Here is a 22,252-nt window from a genome sequence, read left to right on the forward strand (position 1 = left end):
GTAAGAACATGATAATGTGGACAACAATGATCCCTTAAACAAATTATGTAACATGTTTAGAGGCTGTATGCACGATTACTAGAATTGAGTATCAATTCACCTATCAAACACCAATGCAAATATAGTCGACTTTTTGCGGGTTCAAATTTATATAATTTTCTTCAGACGCATATATTAAAGGTCTCACAAAATTAATTTTCTTATGCCTTTACTATAGGCCTACATGCTTATTGCTTATACTTGTCATATAATGCTATATAGAAACAAGAGCCTTTTTGAAAACAACATCACTTCTTAAGTACATGGTTACCATTCCGACCCCACATATTTCAAGAACTATGCCACGTTGAGTATAGTAAGGCCTGCATATACCTTGTTGTAGTATTCTATACATCAGAGAAGATACATTACCCTTCCCAGAATCCTTTGCAACATGGTATAGCACCTCATTTCATCAAATGACACCAATCATATGTCGATAGTCAAGAAATATTTTGCAAGATCTGGATGTTAATATACTAGTAGTCCTTCAAGAATGACTCTCGGCTTGAGAAGTTCCTCGGCCTTCGGCCTCGTTGCTCGGCTTCGCCGAGCCCCCCTCCCACACATAGCCGAGGTCATTCTTGAAGGACTATGTTAATATAGAGGTACATTTCGTCACTAAAGGTAAAGATCATAAAAGAGGTATCATATACATCTACAACAGATGATGCACCATGCACCAATCAATGAAAATGAGGTTCGCTCATCAAGGTAATTGTCTTGAATTTCACTGAATTTTCGTCATTAGACTCATACCGTAAAAACTCGATAGTTAGCATATGTGCTTACTACTCGAGCGCTTTTAAAACATGCCGAAATATGAAGTGCCCCATCCACAAAAGTGTAAAGGGTTTTCAGCAAATCATCGATACACATAGTTATATATATACGAAAAATTCTGCAAATTTTGTCTCAACCCCATTATCTCAGTTGGTAAAGCGCCGGACTTTGGTACAATTTCATGTTTTCAAAAGCGCTCGAAAGTAAGTACGTTATGCTAATTATCGAGTTTTTACGGTATATAGGCGCAGGCCTATGTTCAGTTGAGTTATTCGAGTACTATTCTCAGTCTCGTGGTCTTCACAAGTCTAAATGTCAGTATTTTAACAAGACGACTCGTCTTCGTTATCTCCAGTTAACCTTAAAGATATTGAATATTGTACACCTGTCAAGCAACTGTGAAGACAATTTGTTGCGAAATGTGACACACTATATCAACATGGCTTCTATCCGTTACTCGTATCACACCTTCTGTCGGTCAAAACGTTCTGTCCAACTAAAGGCACGAAGGGAAGGAAGGAACTAGCTTTTATGCTATTGAAAGTGCCCTTAAAATCCAGAAGCATTCCGATTAAAAAGGAAAAAGGAAAGAACAGCTGTCCTTGTTTTGAAGAAAACAACAAGAAAGGGCAAAAAAATCGCTTCCATGAGAGAGTTGGCTTACAATTAATCGCATTACTGATAAATATAGGTAGTCTACCTCAGGGCCCAGTTTGTTCGCTTCTCTTGCGCGATTCTGTAATTGGTAATGACATGTCGTGCAACCGATAGTATTATACGAATACCGCGTACATTATTATAATATGTCACGTTAGCCTTTTTGCTTTACATCCCAACAAATATCGCGACACAAAAATCATGACCAGCAAAAATATATACCATGACATGCAGATAATTTAATCCCAAATTTACTGCACATATTTTTCTAGCAAATCGAGTTGGAAATAAAATTACGTGGGGAAATTTGCGAGCATTTCTGACATCAAATAAGAGCGGATTATCCTCACTGTTGTTTTTCACACTGCACGAAAATCTAATTATGAGGCTGTTTCAGGTAAAATGAAACTGAGCAACTGAATAATCTACCCATGGCTGTTTCTCTATGCTATATCCTTAAAAATACTCGTGCAATGCCAAACACATCCACGACAACTGTTCCTCTCGCAAATAAGCTCAAATATAATATGGCATGCAAGATAGAGAGGCAACAATTTATAGTGCCTTGGTATTTATGTGCCACATTCCTAACACGAAATTGCATTATATTTGACTATTCCATATTAAATATTTTGCCTTAGTATTTTGGCTTTCTATTGTATACCACAAGTTGTAAAGCAAATTTTCCAGGTGACGGCACGACAATCAACATGTGGCTTGACTTTAACGCTTGACCTCGACCACGGTTTTTCAAAAACGGTCTCGATTTAGATTTAGAAGGTGATCTAATTTAACGTGATATTACTTTATTGATCAGAGTTTTCATACTTAGTTAAGTAGTTTTTCGTAAGTTATTATGTTATTTTGACGAAACGTTGATTCTTAACAAAATCGTAAATCCCACTCCTGACACCATTAAGGAACGTTAAAATTCACATTCGTCAAAGTGTCCCAATAATTTGCTTTTATCATCTTATTGTATTTCACATTCACTTGTTCAAGGATGGCAGTTTATTGAAATCGTATAAAACATTCAGCACAATCTGATAATTGTTACAATGCCGAATCATGCGTCGAAGTAAATAATGTTATGGTAAATTTATAGTTTGCAAGGCCCGATTATAGATTTCTACAAAAATACCGTATAATCTCTCTCCATTCAATGACCTTTGGTATGTTCTATTATTCTATTCACATTTTGTCCAAATTAAATTTTCAGTGCAAATTGATTCATGAACACCTGGCAAAATGTTGAGGTTGTGCAGCTGAATGAAAAGCATTATTTCCATGAAATGTTGCCTAATAAAGGTAAAGGATGCGACGTTTGGATAATTATTGGGCACTATGGACTTTGAGCACGTGAAATTAGGGATGGTTTATATAGTCAAACCATTGGGGTCTTTGAGATGCGAAGTTCAATCATAGGGATCTTTATTGTATATGCTACACTGTTGACGTAATAATATTATGGATTTGAAAGAACACCGTGAAGTTTTAGCTTACCATTTGCGTGAAACTGCTCTTTCATTGGGCAAGTTTGTCTACTGTCTACGTGCATTGTCAATGTCATTACCGTGTACATTATTACAGAATAAAGTCGCCATCGCTAACTTAGCAACCACGTTCAGGCTTCATCACCCAGGTATCGTATACATGCTATATTTATCACAGTTTACATGAAGTCACGGTTAAGGACACCGAGTGAAGTTTACACCAACACAGATAAGGTTTATGGTTCAACATTGCACTGATATTTGAATAAGGATTTCAAGCGGGTTTGCTTTTATTACAGTATTGGTGTTACCGACATTGATAACTGATAACAAGTTTACACGAGCTGAGCAAGGGCTTGTAAACACAAATAAAACAGATCACTAAATGTATTCATGAAGGAATCTTCATTAGTAGCACGCGCAAAGAACAGAGGGATCTTCAATTTAGAATTGCGCGTTGCTGGGTCAATATTTTCTGGGGTACCTTAGGGTTCGATTCGTGGTCACTAAAGGTGTGTTTTAATAAATAATTACAAATCGGCGTGTAAAATGTGTTTAAATCCACAACGTTGCTCAATAATTTAATAAGCCTCTTTGCAGAATAATTACATACGAGTCAAAGTACTCTACTAAATAAAATGCGATGTCTTGCATTGTTTTATAAAATATATGTGATCATCGATTTGTATACTAGCATGGTGCTTAGTGAAACTTATGGTTCACCATCTTTATGAGAGTATCAATAAAATTAAACTTGTATCAGTCATATAAACATATATGTAAGTATAAATTATAATTCATGATAATAAATCAGTAATATATTTATTGATGAAATATGGCGCTGTAAATTTGCAAAACACCTTTTTCTACTATCGACTCTTCGTTCAAACCAGTTTATTTCGCTAATTATAATTTGTTGCATGCACACTGCTATAATATCAACTGCAATAAAGTGAGATAATATCATCAATCTGTTCGTTATGACTCCATCGACCCACAATAAAGGAATTCCCGAATAAGTTTAGATAATAAATTGGTTCCACCACCTCATCAAACATTCATCGTTCATTATGGTGTCATAAGCATAGAACTCAGGCCTTGATGCGGAAAATTTTTATGATCTATGACAAAAAGAAATCGTGCTTTTTTTGATGAATTCTATATGGATGGTTTTATTCCGCTACACGCTTCTGGCCTTGGTTCAAACCGACAACACAATTAACTGATTTTAAATGGGAAATTCCTCTAAAGATAATGCATGGACAGACAGACACAGACGTTTTGTTGCATTGCCTGTTGCAGTCTGTTTATATTAATGTAGAATAATATCAAATTGCTTTATTCCGGGGGGGGGGGCCTATATATTACACTGGTATTATAGTTACTGTTAGGCCTACCTATATACACTTACTAGTAGTATATTTTACAGGTTTTTTACTACGTGTATTTCAAAATTCTTTTCTTCGAAGGATAGCTCTTGCTCCATCACTGCACCAATGAGATCCCAAGGCTACTTTACAATATTGGGACACTCTGCTAGTGATGATCAGAAGCTTCAATGGATCTTTTTTTTACTGCACCAAAAGCTGGTCTTGGGCATGGTTTTTCATTTAAAAAATGTTTTTCGTTATAGGTTTATAACCTAGACCTAGACGAGTCATCTTTTCCTTTGGTCTCACGATGATGCATGTGCGAAATATTTCCCAGTGAACATCCATCTTCCTCCTGGCCAAATTTTTACCTAGCACATTCCCATTGTTATTCCACTATTCTTATTTAATATAGAAAGACATTGCTTCAAGCTATATGACCAAAGTAAACTGAAACACTGCCCAATACAATAGAGGTCGAGCACGTAAAAATGTAAAGGGGCTTTTTAGCTCTGTATTATACAGGTAAACAACTTTCACTACTTAAAAATGCTTGTATAATACCGGGTATAATAATGTATGTGTGAATAATGGACTTAAAAACTGAGTCGTGTAGTTGCATGATCAAAAACTACTGAACTGATTTGACGCAAAACTTGTTGCACTTTAGTATTTTGATTTTGTTGGTCTTTAATAGTATCGCGAAAAACGACTAATTATTAAAACAATGATGATAATAAATGGGATATCTGTCATTGCCTCACCTGTAAATACTATGCACATTGACCTTAACACGCACGGCATGCGACATCGCGGCAAGTGATAAATACTTCACACCTTACCTGTATACAATTTTTCATAGTGATCGTCTGCTCAAGCTATTAAAGTGAGCGTAAAAGATGTAGCGACGGCCAGTAAAATATATATTCCTCATTGAACGCCGACTTGGATGATGCTGTTGAGGCGCTTAAAAAGCGCAAATATATAAATCCCTATGGTCTGGTTTTATTTTAATAGCGTCATTAATTCACACATTTTGTTTGAAAATCCAAATGAGCCGAACATGCCATCGCATACGGCGATCGTGCAAACGAGTGCTTCTCTTAGCAAACCCTGGACTTTGACTGAGTGCAGCTACAGGCTGCCGATTTCCTCGCCTTTGCAATTACTATGTTCAAACATTTCACTCAATCTTGATCACGTTGCGTTTTCAAGTATACATCGACCAGTCCATTTTATCAACAGGGGTGGCGATGTGATAATGCAGATGGTACTTTTTCACGCACCGTGCAACCGCAAACTAAAAACTTGTCAAAGGCATTTCACGGTGTGCATATTTTTCATTTATTAATATCATGATTTAATATGTTGGATGAATATATTTTTGTCGAAAGATGTGTGGAAAATTAGCTAGAAAATTGCAGCCTTAGGGCAGGTAAATTTTTCAACGGTGCGTATATGCCGGGCGTATATGCAATGTAACCAGGCTGTGATCATGAAATACAAAATTGCTAGACGATTGAGCTAGTGTTTTAGAGAGCGATTGATTGAAGAAGCGATTTTGACGTTGAAGCGTGCCGAATCTACCCTATGTGAAGGCCATTTTGGTGGTGGCCAAATTGAGATTGACAGGTACCAAGAACAGGTAGAACGAAGCGCAATTCTGAACCACAAAAGTGTTATGTTTGAAAAAATTGCAGTAAAAATAAATTTAAAGATGATTATGACAAGGGTATTTTTTTTTTGCAACACAAAAAGAGGTATTTGCAATATACGATTCATAGCTATATTTCATTGTGATATAAATATTCAAATATATGCATGTTCTCCGTGTCATGATGCAATCCTTGAAACTAGACAAGAGCGGGAAGTTAACTTTGTTTTAAGCAAAGGTCATATAAATATTCTTTTAAGATCCTTGTTTTAAGTTTGTAAATTCTTACTGATGACGCATTGGCGTACGCGTACTGACTATAGGGTAAAGAGTGAATTTCCCCCACCGGCTCGAAATACCGGAACAAAATTGGTCAAACTTACGACGTGTCCTCCTTTTGTTTCGGGCCCGTTTCAGCCCAAAATAAAGTTTTGGCCTATTGCAGCATTAACACTGCATATTTTAGCAAAAGTACATATTAAGGTAAAGTCATCCCGGGATGGAGCGGAGTATAAATTAAATGGGACTACTTCAGCAAGTAACACTACATTTGCAATTATGTTCCCCCTTGATGGAGTTGGAAAACTTTCATCCGGTACACAAACTAACTCCTCACGAATGAATAAAATCTGTTCAAATTTGACAAGTATGACTTTCGGGGTATTCGGAGGGGATTAACAAAATTTCTTTTCAAAATTAGCAGATTTCTTTTCAAAATGAATCGAATTTTCTCATCAAAATGACAAGAAACTCGTCAAATTGGATAAGATTGCCTTGTCATTTAAAAAATGAATAGGTTCTTGTCAAAAATGAATAGGCTAGGTTCTTATCAAAAATGATAGTTCAAAGGTTCAATGATGGTTCAAAGTGATTTTATATAAAAATTAACAACATATCTCATCAAAACGAATAATTCGGGATCAAAAATAAATGAGTCGGGATTCTATTCAGAAAATAGTCGAAACAAGAGTGCAGGGGGCCACTGTGTTAGCCCCTGTCAAAATGGGATTTATAAGCCACAATATTTAATCCCATCATGTTATACACATTAATGGGTCTTTAGAACGCAACAAGATTACAATTGGACTTGAAGATGAGAGCATAACTAGATTAATTATCTCCTAACACGATTACATTAATTTGACTGTCTACCTGATCAACGTGGCTAGCAGCTCCCAATCCATGTTTTTAAATAGTATCGCATCTTGACACTTCACATTCATCGATCTTATTTTGTCCGTTTCCCTTTATATCTCATCTTTCCGTCACCTTTTTTTATTCTCCTATAAATTATTTTCGAGTGATACAACACAAAAGAAAATGTGACAAATAGGTCCAGCCCTAACCCCTCGAGACTTGCAGATTATCTGTTCTACGAGGCGAGAAAACGGTTTGGGGAACCTTTGAAGTAGATCTATCACAATAGCTATTGTTACCTTGATCCAATTGTTAAACGATCAATGAGTACAATAGAATTATAAGCTGATAAATTATGCAAGGTGCAATAAGAGCCTATTGAAGGTAAGATATTGCAATTAGGCGCTGTCGGATTAATACCGTTATATGTAGGAATTGGCATGATCTTATTTTGTTGGAGAAAATAAGACCATTCGAAACATTTTCACAATCGGATGTGAGACATAATAATTGAGCATGCACCTGCACACTTAAAAAGATGGACTCTTCATTTTAATGCAAAAAGAGGGGCTTACGTCTAGCACATGTTACGATTTAGTCTCTTTGTTTTCATTTAAACACTAATTCAACCTGTGATTTTGCCATTTATAGTCCACTTCTCGTGTGTTGCAACGCCCCAAATGCGAAAGTTGAGCCGCTAGATTACCACCATTTGTCGTATATCATCACAAAACAAAATCAACACCGTCCTTTCTGTTTATACCCGGGATTGTATCTAAACGCCCGTCCTAAACATAAATGCTACCGTCTAGCTAAGCGGCATGTTTTTAAGTATCAACATACATAATCTAAACACAAGCTAAACAACATATTTAGAATTGAAATTTAAACGTGTTTAAAGAAACGGGTGTTTACAAAGCATTTATTATACTGATGTGTTTTTAAGTTGTAAACTTCACTGTGTCACTATTTCAAAACAGAATGATATTGTCACCTGAGCCTAAACAATTATATGTGCTTAAAAAGTGTGTTTTGTTTTTAAAGCGTTACAGTTGGACATTTAGAACTAAACACATTAGATTCACAGTGAAATCCATACACCCCTTATCTGCTTATGTAAGACATCGATGGAGTCCATCCATTCAGGTAACCCCATTTCAAATATGGAAGTTTAAGATCATGTCTATTTTGGGGGCGTATGGAACTTAACCCTGGTGCATTGCTAAAATCGAGAGGAAAAAATTGCTGATGGAATTATATACATAACCTATATATTGCAATATGAATATGGGCCTCTGTGTAAATAGAAGATGTAGTTTGACTGGGGGTATCTACTTCATTAATTTAATATATTATAATACAGTATTGATCGAAATAATCATATTTTAAATCAATGGTTCAACCTTCTGTGATCTGATTATATTTATGTTAATGTAATCGCCCATATAGGAGATCGACGGTGAAACCTTTCTCTCAGTTGATTTGAATCGATTAATTCTGATTTTGTGAATCCATTAAGTCGATCTAATTATTGGGAAAGTTTTAATTGGCGTAAAAGTGATCGTTAATGAAATATGAAGTGACACCTTAACAGTAATAAATATCATTCTGTGAATAGCGCAAAAAGGGTTGCCAGAAAACGTTTAAATGTTATAACAAATGATAAGTGTTCATTTCTTTTTTTAACTTTGTTTTGGCCAAGGGCCGGGCCCCAGGGCCCTAAAAATGAAAATGATCTCTTTTCAATTGTTAAATGTTGAAATGCTTGGTCATATCATATTTGCCGAAAAATACACTGCAGAAATTGTGAAGTGTACGGAGGATTTTCGGAGGAGTGTACGTGTGACGTTAAGTTGACTGCAATTCAAGCGTATATACTGATTGGTCACTACATACGGTGACGGGAAACTGACGTTACGCGTACACGACGAAAATATACCGTATCAAGTTCTCAGGTCGGGGATACGAGATCATGATTGAGAGGCAGTGTTGATGACGCACATACGGAAAGATCGGACTGCTTCTAGCCAACCGTATCAGCAGGTACCGTCCTGGTTGTTGATACTTGTTCCTCAAGAAATTATAGACATGCTCTTATTTACCACGGTAAAAGGCATCGATTATGAAATAAATACATCGAAATTGGCAACACAAATCGAACAGAAGCCATTAATAAAGTGTCCTGTTTCTACAAGTTGTAGATGTGAACGGGCAGAGAATCATTATTCCAATGTTGTGTTTTATTTTAGCTTATTTAATGAGGCGGCTTTCCGTAGCACACTGCTCCACACTGCAGATGTTTATTGACGAGCACGACGTGTAAGCTTTTACTGTGCAGAACTCAAGTGATGTCATACCCACTAAACTACACTTAACTCAAGAACTACTGAACCAATACTAGGCATGTTTGCACTCTTTTGAATGCATATATGAAATATGAGCATAATGTTATAAAATGAAAAGAGTTTCAGGAAATTCTGAAATAAAATGTACTTTTGAGACCATTTTTGTTTATGATCTACGCCAACATTCACTCGCAAGAGTGGGTTATCCAAGTTATTGATAAGCAGTATTGGATTGAATTTGCTCCAAGGCATTTAAGCATCATGCATTGCAATCAGCAACGCAAAAACACTACAAGAGAAGAAAACGGTTCTGCCCACGGATTGATCATGGAAAGAGGCATGAAATACTCCCCCGAAATAGAAGTTATTGATGTAATGCACTTCTCTAACATTTTACGCTTTTTAAAATATATACGGAAACGTTCCACAGAGGCAAACAAGGTAAACATATAACGCATGATATAATCGAATCGAACCAAATGTTATGCACGTATTTCCCATAAAAATGTCATAACTATTACTAGAACTACACTCATCTGCTGTACAAAGCTATACCATTCATTGGAATGAAGACAAATACTTCAATCGCAAAAAAGCTAACATACATATATTTTTAAGTAGCTATATGAACGAAGCTTTCGTAATTATTATCTACTGAAGATAGCAAATATTATTGCGGTGTAAATATACAATTAAATTTGTGTTTAGTTGATACTTAACACAATTTATATCTATACTGAGATAGATAGCTTCAAACTGAATTTATTTATTCATCTGAGTTGCTGTCTACTGAATATATGTAAGTACTGCATTCTATTTCAAAACACATGTTATAGCTTCAAATTGAATTTATTTATTCATCTGAGTTGCTGTCTACTGAAGATATGTAAGTACTGCATTCTATTTCGATACACATGTTATAGCTTCAGATTGAATTTATTTATTCATCCGAGTTGCTGTCTACTGAAGATATGTAAGTACTGTATTCTATTTCAATACACATGTTATAGCTTCAAATTGAATTTATTTATTCATCTGAGTTGCTATCTACTGAAGATATGTAAGTACTGCATTCTATTTCAAAATACATGTTAATAGCTTCAAATTTAATTTATTTATTCATCTGAGTTGCTGTCTACTGAAGATATGTAAGTACTGCATTCTATTTCGATATGTTATAGCTTCAGATTTTATTTATTTATTCATCTGAGTTGCTGTCTACTGAAGATATGTAAGTACTGTATTCTATTTCAATACACATGTTATAGCTTCAAATTGAATTTATTTATTCATCTGAGTTGCTATCTACTGAAGATATGTAAGTACTGCATTCTATTTCAATACACATGTTATAGCTTCAAATTGAATTTATTTATTCATCTGAGTTGCTGTCTACTGAAGATAGGTAAGTACTGTATTCTATTTCAATACACATGTTATAGTTTGTCTACTGAAGATACCTACACTTGTTTGAGTTATCACATATACAGATACAAGTTGTATTTAAATTCAAATTGTTTTCTACTGAAGATAGTTTAACTTGGTGCAATAGCTTCTCCATCCAAAGTGCCATCTATTGAACATGTTAAATATATTTTTCATGATAGCTACTTCAGTCACTGTGGAGTTTTGCAGAGAAGAAGGTGGCATACCTTGGTCACAACTACTGAAGAGAGTTGCTTCTATAAAGTTCTGTGATATTTGGTTTATTATTATAGATATTGGAGATAGTTTTTTATTTTAGCAAAGATAGTCATCAAAGTTGTCTGTAGCCATTTCATTTCACTTGACTGTACATCTGGCCTTTATCTATACTGAAGATGAATGTATCATGGTGTTTAGTTCACTCATTTTGTAACACCAAATAAGAGCAAGTTGGTTTAGCTTATTAAAAAAAAGGAGTACCAAAAACTACCATCACATTTAAGTCAAAAAGTCTTATCTACTGAAGATAGCAATTTCATACTAAAAAGCCTATAACAGCAGTATTATCTACTGCAGATACGCAACATCAGAGTACTAAAACTACCATCACATTTAAGTCAAAATGTGCTATCTACTGAAGATAGCAATTTCATACTAAAAAGACTATAACAGCAGCATCAATATTATTTACTGAAGATACACAACACCAGAGTACTAAAACTACCATCACATTTAAGTCAAAATGTGCTATCTACTGAAGATAACAATTTCATACTAAAAAGACTATAACAGCAGCATCAATATTATTTACTGAAGATACACAACATCAGATTACTAAAACTACCATCACATTTAAGTCAAAATGTGCTATCTACTGAAGATAGCAATTTCATACTAAAAAGACTATAACAGCAGCATCAATATTATTTACTGAAGATACACGACACCAGAGTACTAAAACAACCATCACATTTAAGTCAAAATGTGCTATCTACTGAAGATAGCAATTTCATATTAAAAAGCCTATAATAGCAGCATCAATATTTTCTACTGAAGATACGCAACATCAAATTACTAAAACTACCATCACATTTAAGTTAAAATGTGCTATAGATAGCGATTTCATACTAAAAAGCGTATAACAGCAGCATCAATATTATTTACTGAAGAACTTAAAACATGATAATAAGCTATAATCAGAATTCTTAGTGCCCTCATTAAGAGCCAGATTTGTTGACAAATATTAAAGTCATGACCTAGTTCTGATGGTCTATCCTACAGCTGCTAATTAATAGACATATACATATCCACGTATGTCTGGACACCAAGTGTCTGCCACTGGGCATCATCACCACTCAGCATACCATCGCTCACTATTACAGCTATGCATGTCATCGCTCAGATTGGGGAAGCGTGCACTTTTCAGGACTAATTAACCATTATGCTTGTTGAGTGATCCTACTCCACTCAACGCCATCAGGCTATAAAGTGTTAGAGGAGGTTCAAAGCTAATGATGTTGTCGCATCATTAATTCTTACACACATCTGATGATGAGTGTGGTATAATAGTGTAATGGGATGGATGAATTCTTGTTTCCATCTTTACGCTTGAAGTCATACCACAGAGATGAATATAAATGCTTAGAGCAACACATTATGGAAGGACCCAGTTTCAATCTCAATGGCTCATTCTTTATCCATTGGTACACTTGTTCATTAACCATTAGTGGTTCTTAGCCAAAGCCTGTATTTATTTATAGGTCGCTTTCATATTTTTTTTCAATAAGAAAGGAAATAAAGAAATAGACAACTTAGTTAAGTCAAGTCAAGAATAGGTATATTTTTTTCAGCCTGTTTTGGGCCCTTTAAGGCCGAAGTCACATGATTTTTCAGACAGTTTTCAAAAAAGCCATTCTCATACCTGAGTCCTTTACAGCCGGCCATAATCTATGATATTGGTGTTCTTTGTCAAATATTATGAAATAATATTAGTAACAAAACCGGTTATTGTAAGCATAAGCCGATATAAATTAAACTGGTCATTGTAAGCCCATATAAATTACAGAGAACTTACTATGACCCCTTAACTGTGATGTTCTATGGGAGATTTGATGTCTAAATTAAGACATTAATGCAAAATTGCTGTGTTGTCCTACATATGCAACAAAGGCTGATTCTAAAGATATGTGTAAACATAACAAAAGGTTTGAAAAAAAAAATCATTTATAAAGATAGTACATTATGGCTTTAATAGTACATTATTGTACTTTCATAAGTACTTAAAAAATCAATAGAACATAACTAAGCAGTTTCCACCCTTCACTTTAAATTAACACACAAAACAGAAGGTGATAAACTGATAATAGTCACCATGCACGGAAAAACTGCTAATCTTTATCCCGATTTCAGAAAAATACAACACTATTTTTTTTGGATTAAAAACATCCTGTTTTGCCAAATGAAACAGCTCAATCATTATCATGTAACTATTAAACTGGTAATAACAGTAACATGTTAATAGTTGGCAATTTTAGGAAACAAGGGCCAAAACATGGATATTTAGAGTGCTTTTTGTATGCTGTGACAATAAAGAATGAAGACTTGTACGAAGTCTAATATCAGTCTATGCACTTTAATTTTGAACAAACACTTTTTTTTTTCAGAACCAGTATTAAACATGTTAAATTAACATTATTAAGGTTTTAATATTCCTATACTAAATATTCGGAATGCTTAGACTTGTGTCAAGTATTTGATTTTTTTTACTGCAATATGTAAGAAAAAAGGCAACACCCCACCCCACCCACAATATAAAACTTTAAATTTTATTGCCAGTAAAAGGGTTAGGGTTAGGCTATGTTTCATTTGGCAAAACAGGATAATATTTTTCTGGAATCAGGAGTAGGCACCAGATAATATGGGTTGTTCATGTATTGATAGGGTATATTGCTGATCCATTAATTATCCTTTTCTGGTGCATTGTGGGATTGAAAAGGGGGCAAATCGATCGCTAATTTGCTCCCTTTTCTATCCCACAATGCACCAGAAAAGGATAATTAATGGATCAGCAATATACCCTATGAGGCAGGTATAGAGAATTAAATGTTGAGTTCAACAATTACCTCGGGCTTCGGTTTGGCTCAAATTGATGACCTTTGAAGAATGACATGTTTTCATGTATATTGGTTATTATTCAGATTAAGCTTCCTAGCCATGCAAGCATATTATGTTCTTGATTTGGTAACATTTTCATGTGATTGTATGAGAAGCAAGTATTTAATGGCTACTCAACTTTTGAAATGTTTTTACTGGGAGTGCAAAATCCAATGAAATAGTGTAAGATCTGTGACCTTTATTGATATCATTGGAGCACGGTGGCCGAGCGGAACGGGCTAGGACTCATAATCGGAAGGTTGCGGGTTCGAGCCCCGGCGACGCCATCGTGTTGTGCCCTTGAGTAAGGCACTTTATCTCGATTACTCCTCTCCACCCAGGTGTGAAATGGGAGCTGCTATGAATACTGTCCATTGAGCGCCGCCCTAAAGGTATGAGCATGCCTTGGGCATTGTATGGCAGCTGACATATTCTAACGACGGCGGAATAAATGTAAAGCGCTTTGGTACATGTTCACATGTGAAAGGCGCTGTATAAATACCAACATTTTTTTATATTTTTTATTGTTGCTGTTGTTTGATGTGTGATATAATTATCTTCAGTAGATAGCAACTTTTGTGAGACCCCATCTTCACAATTCAAGAGGCCATGTGGCCAATATTGTGGGACTTTATAACACGGCTTATCGTTTTCTACACACTATTTCTGATTATTATTTATAGCGACAGTGATTAGAAGTTGTTTCCGAGGAAAATGCTTCTTGCAATCACAAAAAATGCACAATTCAGATTCTGATCTGCTGTTACATACATCAATTCACAATAAGGAGGTATTAAACTTCTGCTGTGATTTTGGTTTGACGAAGTATAATCAGGTAATATAGGCCGAAAGGGGAATTTATCAAAATATTATTTTGTGAAAAAGTAGTTTGTTGATGTTCCTTTTGGCCTTTAAGACATACCATGAAATGAATAAAAAATAAAATGCAAAATACGTTCCAATAGTCAAAGACTTTTTGCTTTTGGGCAACATCCTAAAATTGAACAACAGTTCAGACTTCAAAGTGATTAAGTAGCTGAAAGGTGATTTTATACCCAAATATATATGACTTTGTGAAAAGGTAGGAGTTGTTCATTTATCAAATGCTTAAGGCATACAGCAGTTTTTGAAATAAACATAAAATTTTAAAAAATCTATTAAAAACTGCAGCTCTAAATCTGAGAGACCGCTGCCTTATGGGCAAGGTCACACTGCGATACCAAAATCCTTCTTAAGGTATTAAGCTTACTCTTCCAGGCATTTACACACTTAAGTAAAAGTGCAGCATTTGAACTCTAACAGTACAGGTGATAATAATCATTAAGAAAATATAAGCCTGTTGCTACCGACACTGACCAATACAATACTGGGATAACCTCTTATATCCCTTTGACACAGACTTAGTTAAATTAGGGGCTGTTTGTTAGATTTGTGTTCTATACTTCTTCATTTTTTGTTATCCTCCCTAAAGCTATGTATTGTATAAATATCAGTTACTCTAAGTATATGACAGGTTTATTATGTATGGAACTTGCTGGCTGAAACTTTTTTCAGCAAGATTTTAGTGAGTGTTTGCTAGTCTACTAGAGTCTATATGCTTGACTATTATCCTTTTTCTAATCAGTTGTTATACATTCACCTATCAATGTAAAAAAAATTAAGATCCTATATCATTTTTTTCCTTCAAAAAACAAATGCGTCATAAAAGAAAAGAGAGTTTATAGGCAAAATTTAGTGCCAATCTTCAGCTGCATTTACTGATGATACTGCTTGCAACATGACAATATTCATTATACAGTTCAAGAAGCCTTGGATTTTTTAATGTTTTTGCAGCATAATTTACCTATAAATATTCACAAGAAAATGAGGATAAAACACTTGTATATTGATCTTACCTAACATGTGACTCATTTTATTTGCTGGCATAACCCTCCTGGAGGTGATGAAATACCTTAATAGTGCACTAAATCCTTGGTATAAGCTTACTATTGGCTAGGTAAGCTTACCACTGCTGGGGTTTGAAGGATTCCAACTTAACACCACCTCAGATGCAAATGCGAAGGATTCAGAAAGACCAAACCATTAAATGACTCATTTATATCCTCAGAGAAAATTTGTTGCTCACTTGACCCATAGACCACAGGGCCCAATGATCTACATGAATGCTGGGTTGTGTATGTTTCTGTGTGCATTTTGTTAATGATGTCAAAAGAGGACATATTCCACATTTATCTTTACACATATGCAATGAGGGACTTTTCTTTACCCTTTTTGTGTTAGCTACAATGGATTGCAGAGAATATAAACAAAATTTAATAAATCCCTTGATTGTACTATAAAAGGTCCACATTTTGCCTCAGTTTGAGGAACGTCTACTTGGACCACTCCAATGCCCACTACCCACCACCTTTCCGAGCTTTTCAGCCCTTTGTCAAAGATGTTTCTTCCATCAGGGACATAAGTTGTGGAAAAATTGATTTCACAATACTTATATACGCTAATATGTGATGCGATCAAGCAATATCAGTCGGGACTTGGAAATATTAAATTTTCTGTTTCTTATAGGATAGTAAAAAGCATTAAAAAAGTTGCATTTTGCAGAAAACCCCACTGAAATTAAACAACCAGTTCCAAAGATCATGAGCTATTAAAGAGTTTCCAAAACAGCAGGAAACAAAAAGAAATATTTCCTTTGTTTGGCTATATCTCAAAATCAATATTTCCGAGTTCCAACTGATTTTACTTGATCATATCACATATACGCTAAATAACGGATAAGCTGGTTCACTATACAAACACGCTCAAATAGCTATTTGCCATTGTAGTGACTCTGGTAGTAACTGGTTCATGCTATTGCTATCTGTGTTTGGAACCACAATCAAAATGATCATAACACACAGTTGAGTACACAGAGTAACAGGTGTGCAAACCAAGCGTGCAAACTGTAAGTTCAAAGTTATAAGGATGTACTCTACAATTGCGCATATTTGACATCCATATCCTTTTTCCAAGTTAAGAAGCTGCAATCCTGCCTCTTGTAATTTTGAGCCCTGCATTTATTATACTAGTGGAGCTTGGTACAAAATATTTCTGAAATCTCAATTGAAATTGAATAGCTTTGTTGTTCTTGAGATGTCAGTTACTTAAAAAAAAAGAAGTAAGATTGGCCTTCATTCAGAAAAGACATGTTTGCTTAAAAGATACACGTACAGCCTTCAATTCAGTACAAAATGAAAAAAAAAAATGTTGAATTGGTCTGAATTTAGCTCAAAACTACTTCAGGCCAAGCTGCAAATGACCAAATGTATTTACTATACTATCTTGTTTCGTCTGACCTCGATTTGAGAACCAAATAAAGTACTCCAACATGCCCAATGGTTTACTTATGTAAATCACTCCTATGTAATTCAACCAGTCCATGCTGAATAAGTGTTCTTTTTCTGCTGTAAAACATCGCTTTCTATGGCTTGACCTCATATAGCCAGTTCATTTAAGGGCTCACAACACTGCCTGTTTAGTGTATTATTGAGTGTATAGTTTTGTGCTTTTCAATGAGAGGTGCATTACCTAGGCGAAATGTCAACCGTGCTAGCATGGTCAACCATGGTCAACCATGGTCAAAACATGGTTGACCATGGTTAACTATGGTCAGCGATGATCAGCCATGGTGGCTTGACCATGGTCAACCATGGTTGCCATGGTCACCATGGTATACCATGGTCGACCATGCTTTAGCATGGCCGAGCATGGTCAGCCATGGTCTTCACCTCACTTGACCATGGTTGACCATGGTCACTTTTAAGTATACCATGGTCAACCATGCTTTATCATGGGTGAGCATGGTCAGCCATGTTCATCACCTCACTTGACCATGGTTGACCATGGTCACTTCAAGTATACCATGGTCAATCATGCTTTAGCATGGGTGAGCATGGTCAGCCATGGTCATCACCTCACCTGACCATGGTCACTTCAAGTATACCATGGTCAACCATGCTTTAGCATGTGTGAGCATGGTCAGCCATGGTCATCACCTCACCTGACCATGGTTGACCATGGTTACTTCAAGTATACCATGGTCAACCATGCTTTAGCATGGCTGAGCATGGTCAGCCATGGTCATCACCTCACCTGACCATGGGTGACCATGGTCACTTTTAAGTATACCATGGTCGACCATGCTTTAGCATGGCTGAGCATTGTCAGCCATGGTCATCACCTCACCTGACCATGGTTGACTCTGGGTAGTGAATGAGAAAAAGCGCCCTCTGTTGTTATTAATCGTATTTAATGTGTATTTACAACGTTGTGAATAAATATTTGACACCATAGAATATAAAAACTAGTAATTTTTAGTGTATTATTGAGTGTATAGTTTTGTGCTTTTCAATGAGAGGTGCATTTAGTGGTGTGCACCCTGAAGCAGATTTTTCCATATATATTGCCTGTAGTCAAATCCCGACTCAATTTCTCTGATCCAGTCTATTACCATGTAGATTTTCAGGTCATTTTGATGTTTATTTTGGCTCATTTACATTTCATCAATGGGGTTATGATGTTGAGAATGGTTTCTATGGCTAAATGACATGGACCATCTGATGAAAAGGGAAAATGGGAGATATGTGCAAAATAATATAAAAATGTATTGCACGTCGTACAATTATGTTCATAGAAATATGAAAATCTAAAACATCATCAAAAATCGGGATTTTTTTTGCATTTTTGAAAAGAAAATCTAGGCATGCTGACATACCTTACAAGTGATGAGGCCAATCTAGTATAATAAACATGATAAAGGTAACATTACACATTTTAGTTAATGTTGGAAGAGTGTATGATACATCAATTGTAGATGATTTACTACTTAGAAGTGAAATGAAATCAGTATTCTTGGAAGATTCAATATTTGTATATTCTTTGATGATCTTATGCCATTCTTTATGCCTACTACTTCATGAACTTGCAAGAGCTGAAAGCCACACACTATTGAGCAGAGTAATTGGAGTGGAGTCTTTAGTATAATATGAGCCATTCTGATCCCACTCATCGCCATAACAACCTGCTGCGCTGGTGTAAATCCCCCTTCTTTCCCCTCTCTTATAAGGTGTGTTAACTGACAGGTATTTCTGTCACTACATATACCAGGTGTTGCATCAGAGGTAATGTCCATGTTCTCTTCCATGAATGCATTGCATGACTATTACAGTCATGTATTCAACCTGGGGGATGGTGTTTATAATCTATACTCCAAGCAAAGAAAATGTTCAACTTTTAATTTCTGTAATTGTGACGTGTCATGTCAAAAGGAGACACTTTTGGGCAGGATCGTAAATGGAGAAATAGCCAAAAATCTGCCGGGAGTGATTTTTTTCACAATTTGGGTTTGTTTGAATTTGTGATGTTATTAATGTTTAAAATATTGTCAGCTGATTGTCTGATAGTTTCAGACCGGAATATAACTTGTAAGGTAATTCCTACTCTCAACATTGTCAATAATATTTTCAAAGACCGATATCTCATTTTCCAATTTTATAATACCATAACTTACAAACTCAATATCTTCGCTTAGGAATGTCCGATTTCATTGGGGAAAACGGCGTTGTGGAGCAAAATATCTCTGTATGTAAGATATGTAAAAACCTCAAAATTGGTAACTTGCCCAAAAGTGTCTCCTTTTGACATGACACGTCACAATTTATAATTGAACAACTCACCACTAAAGACAAATTCATCAGACTAGTTTTGTTTCAAGTTCATAGCCCAAATAAGCTGTATTTTGTCACAGACCATGGTCTATGATTTTGTGGGACATATCTCAAGAAACAAATAACCTGTTGAGCTAAAATGCAATATTTTTAATTTAGTAGAATTTCAACAGTATGAAAATCTATAATTATGAAATGGTACTTTTACACTGCTACATGTACTAGTCTCAGCTACAGCAAATTTTAAGATATCCCATTTACTAGTATCAATGTTCAAATACAATGCTGGTGTTCAAAATGCATTGCATCATGGGATTGTGTTTCTTCTACATCTTGGCGTTGTAGCAGAGGTTCCTTGGATGATCCTCACGTTTCAAATGACTGGCTTTTGAGTTGGCGATGGCAGCCATTTTGGATTCCAAATCAATTGCATCTTTCCAACATGTTTACGAGTCATGTTGAATTTATTTAGCAGTCACAATAATATTGGGTATGTAGTTTTCAGATATGGGGGGAATGTCTGCAAAGGACATGACTAAAAACAGTGAAATGGTCAGCTTTTGACAATACTAGTAGCCATTTGTAATTTTGGACTCCATCATGCTGTTCTGTTTTTTATCAAGTTATAATTAGCATATTCATAGCCAAATGATAGATGAATCAAATCGCTGACTTTGGGGATATTATTATGTTCCAATTGAGTCGGGAGAATGGAACAAATTGGCTTATCACAATGGTTCCTTTTCAGTTTTAGTTAGTGGTGGTGGTTGATGGTGTGGGATCTTCACCATAGTTAGGGGAAAAAGTTCACTTTGGTGACCACTCTCTGGCTAGTAAGGTTTGACGATTGATTCGACTTCTATGGACCATTTAGAAAAAAAATAGCCACCATGTCCCTCGCGAAAATCCCGGCATTTTTCGCTAGAGGCCAAAATCCAAAATGGCCGCCACCACCATTTTGAAAATTTAAGTTTTGAACCAGAGCATCTATAATCATGCACAAAGACACTTTTTCGGATATGTCGAGTACAAGGATTCCAATTCTAACATTAGTTTGACATTACGGCATCATTTTCACCCAGAAATCCAAGATGGTGGCCGGCACCATCTTGAAAAATTTAGTTTTGAACAAGAGGACCTTAAATCGTGTACAAAGACACTTTTTTGGATAAGTCGACCACAAGGATTTCAAATTTGACATTACTTTGACATTACGAACTCATATTTACCCAGAAATCCAAGATGGTGGCGCCGGGCCATCTTGAAAAAAATAAGTTTTGAACCAGATTACCTAAAATCGTGTACAAAGACACTTTTTCCGTTAAGTTTCTACCCCAAGAAATCCGAATCTGACATTATTTTGACGTTACAAAATAATTTTTGCCCAGAAATCCAAGATGGCCCCATTTGGTAGGCGTAAATGTGATTTTTTGAATGAGAGCAGAAGCATAAGTGTGTCATTTCCGCCTTATCTGGGGTTCATGTCTCTTATATGGGGTTTCAACTGCCTTATCTTGGGTTTACATCCCTTATCTAGGGATAAGGCGCCTTATCTGTGGTTTAGGCGGCCTTATCCTGGGTTTACGTTCCTTACCTGTGGCTAAGATGCCTTAACCTTAGCATATCGCAGTCTAAACCCAGATAAGCGACGTATAAAGCAGTCTAAACCCCAAATAAAGGCGCCTTACCCTAAATAAGGAACATAAACCCCAGAAAAGGCATCTAAACCCCACATAAGGTGCCTTAACTCTAGATAAGGGTTGTTAACCCCAGATCAGGGTCGTAAACCTCAGATAAGGCATCTAAACCCAAGATAAGGCGCCTTAACCCCAGATAAGAGACGTAAACTCAGATATGGCAGTCTAAACCCCAGATAAGGCGCCGTCTGGGGTTTACTTCTCTTATATTAGGTTTATGTTCCTTATTTATGGTTAAGCGCCTTATTTGGGGTTGGGACTGGTTTATCTGAGGTGTACGTCCCTTATCTGGGGTTACTGGCGCCTTATCGGGGTTTAAACTGTCATATCTGAGTTTACGTCTCTTATCTGGGGTTAAGGCGCCTTATCTTGGGTTTAGATGTCTTATCTGAGGTTTACGACCCTTATCTGGGGTTAACGACCCGTATCTAGAGTTTGGGCACCTTATGTGGGGTTTAGATGCCTTATCTTAGGTTTATGTTCCTCATTTAGGGTTAAAGCGCCTTATTTGGGGGTTGGACTGCTTTATCGACGGTCTATGTTCCTTATCTGGGGTTTCGGTGCATTATCTGGGGTTTAGATGCCTTATCTGGGTTTAGACTGCGATATGCTAAGGTTAAGGCATCTTAGCCACAGGTAATGAACGTAAACCCAGGATAAGGCCGTCTAAACCACAGGTAAGGCGCCTTATCCCTAGATAAGGGATGTAAACCCAAGATAAGGCAGTTTAAACCCCATATAAGGGACATGAACTCCAGATAAGGCGGAAATGGCACATTTATGCTTCTGCTTTC

At 36.0% G+C, this 22,252-nt stretch overlaps 1 protein-coding gene and 1 long non-coding RNA gene across 2 annotated transcripts in view; one reads left to right on the plus strand and one right to left on the minus strand.

The window, feature by feature from the left end:
* The window catches only part of LOC140158792 (repulsive guidance molecule A-like), a 253,981-nt gene that overhangs the window by 25,588 nt on the left and 206,141 nt on the right, over positions 1 to 22,252 (minus strand). The window lies entirely within an intron of this gene.
* The window catches only part of LOC140158793 (uncharacterized), a 42,696-nt gene continuing 23,463 nt past the window's right edge, over positions 3,020 to 22,252 (plus strand). The window contains exon 1 of the long non-coding RNA XR_011859826.1: positions 3,020 to 3,121. This is a non-coding gene — a long non-coding RNA (uncharacterized lncRNA). The remainder of the gene's footprint in view (positions 3,122 to 22,252) is intronic.

Source organism: Amphiura filiformis, chromosome 8, assembly GCF_039555335.1.
Source record: "Amphiura filiformis chromosome 8, Afil_fr2py, whole genome shotgun sequence".
In the NCBI taxonomy this organism is placed as follows: domain Eukaryota; kingdom Metazoa; phylum Echinodermata; class Ophiuroidea; order Amphilepidida; family Amphiuridae; genus Amphiura; species Amphiura filiformis.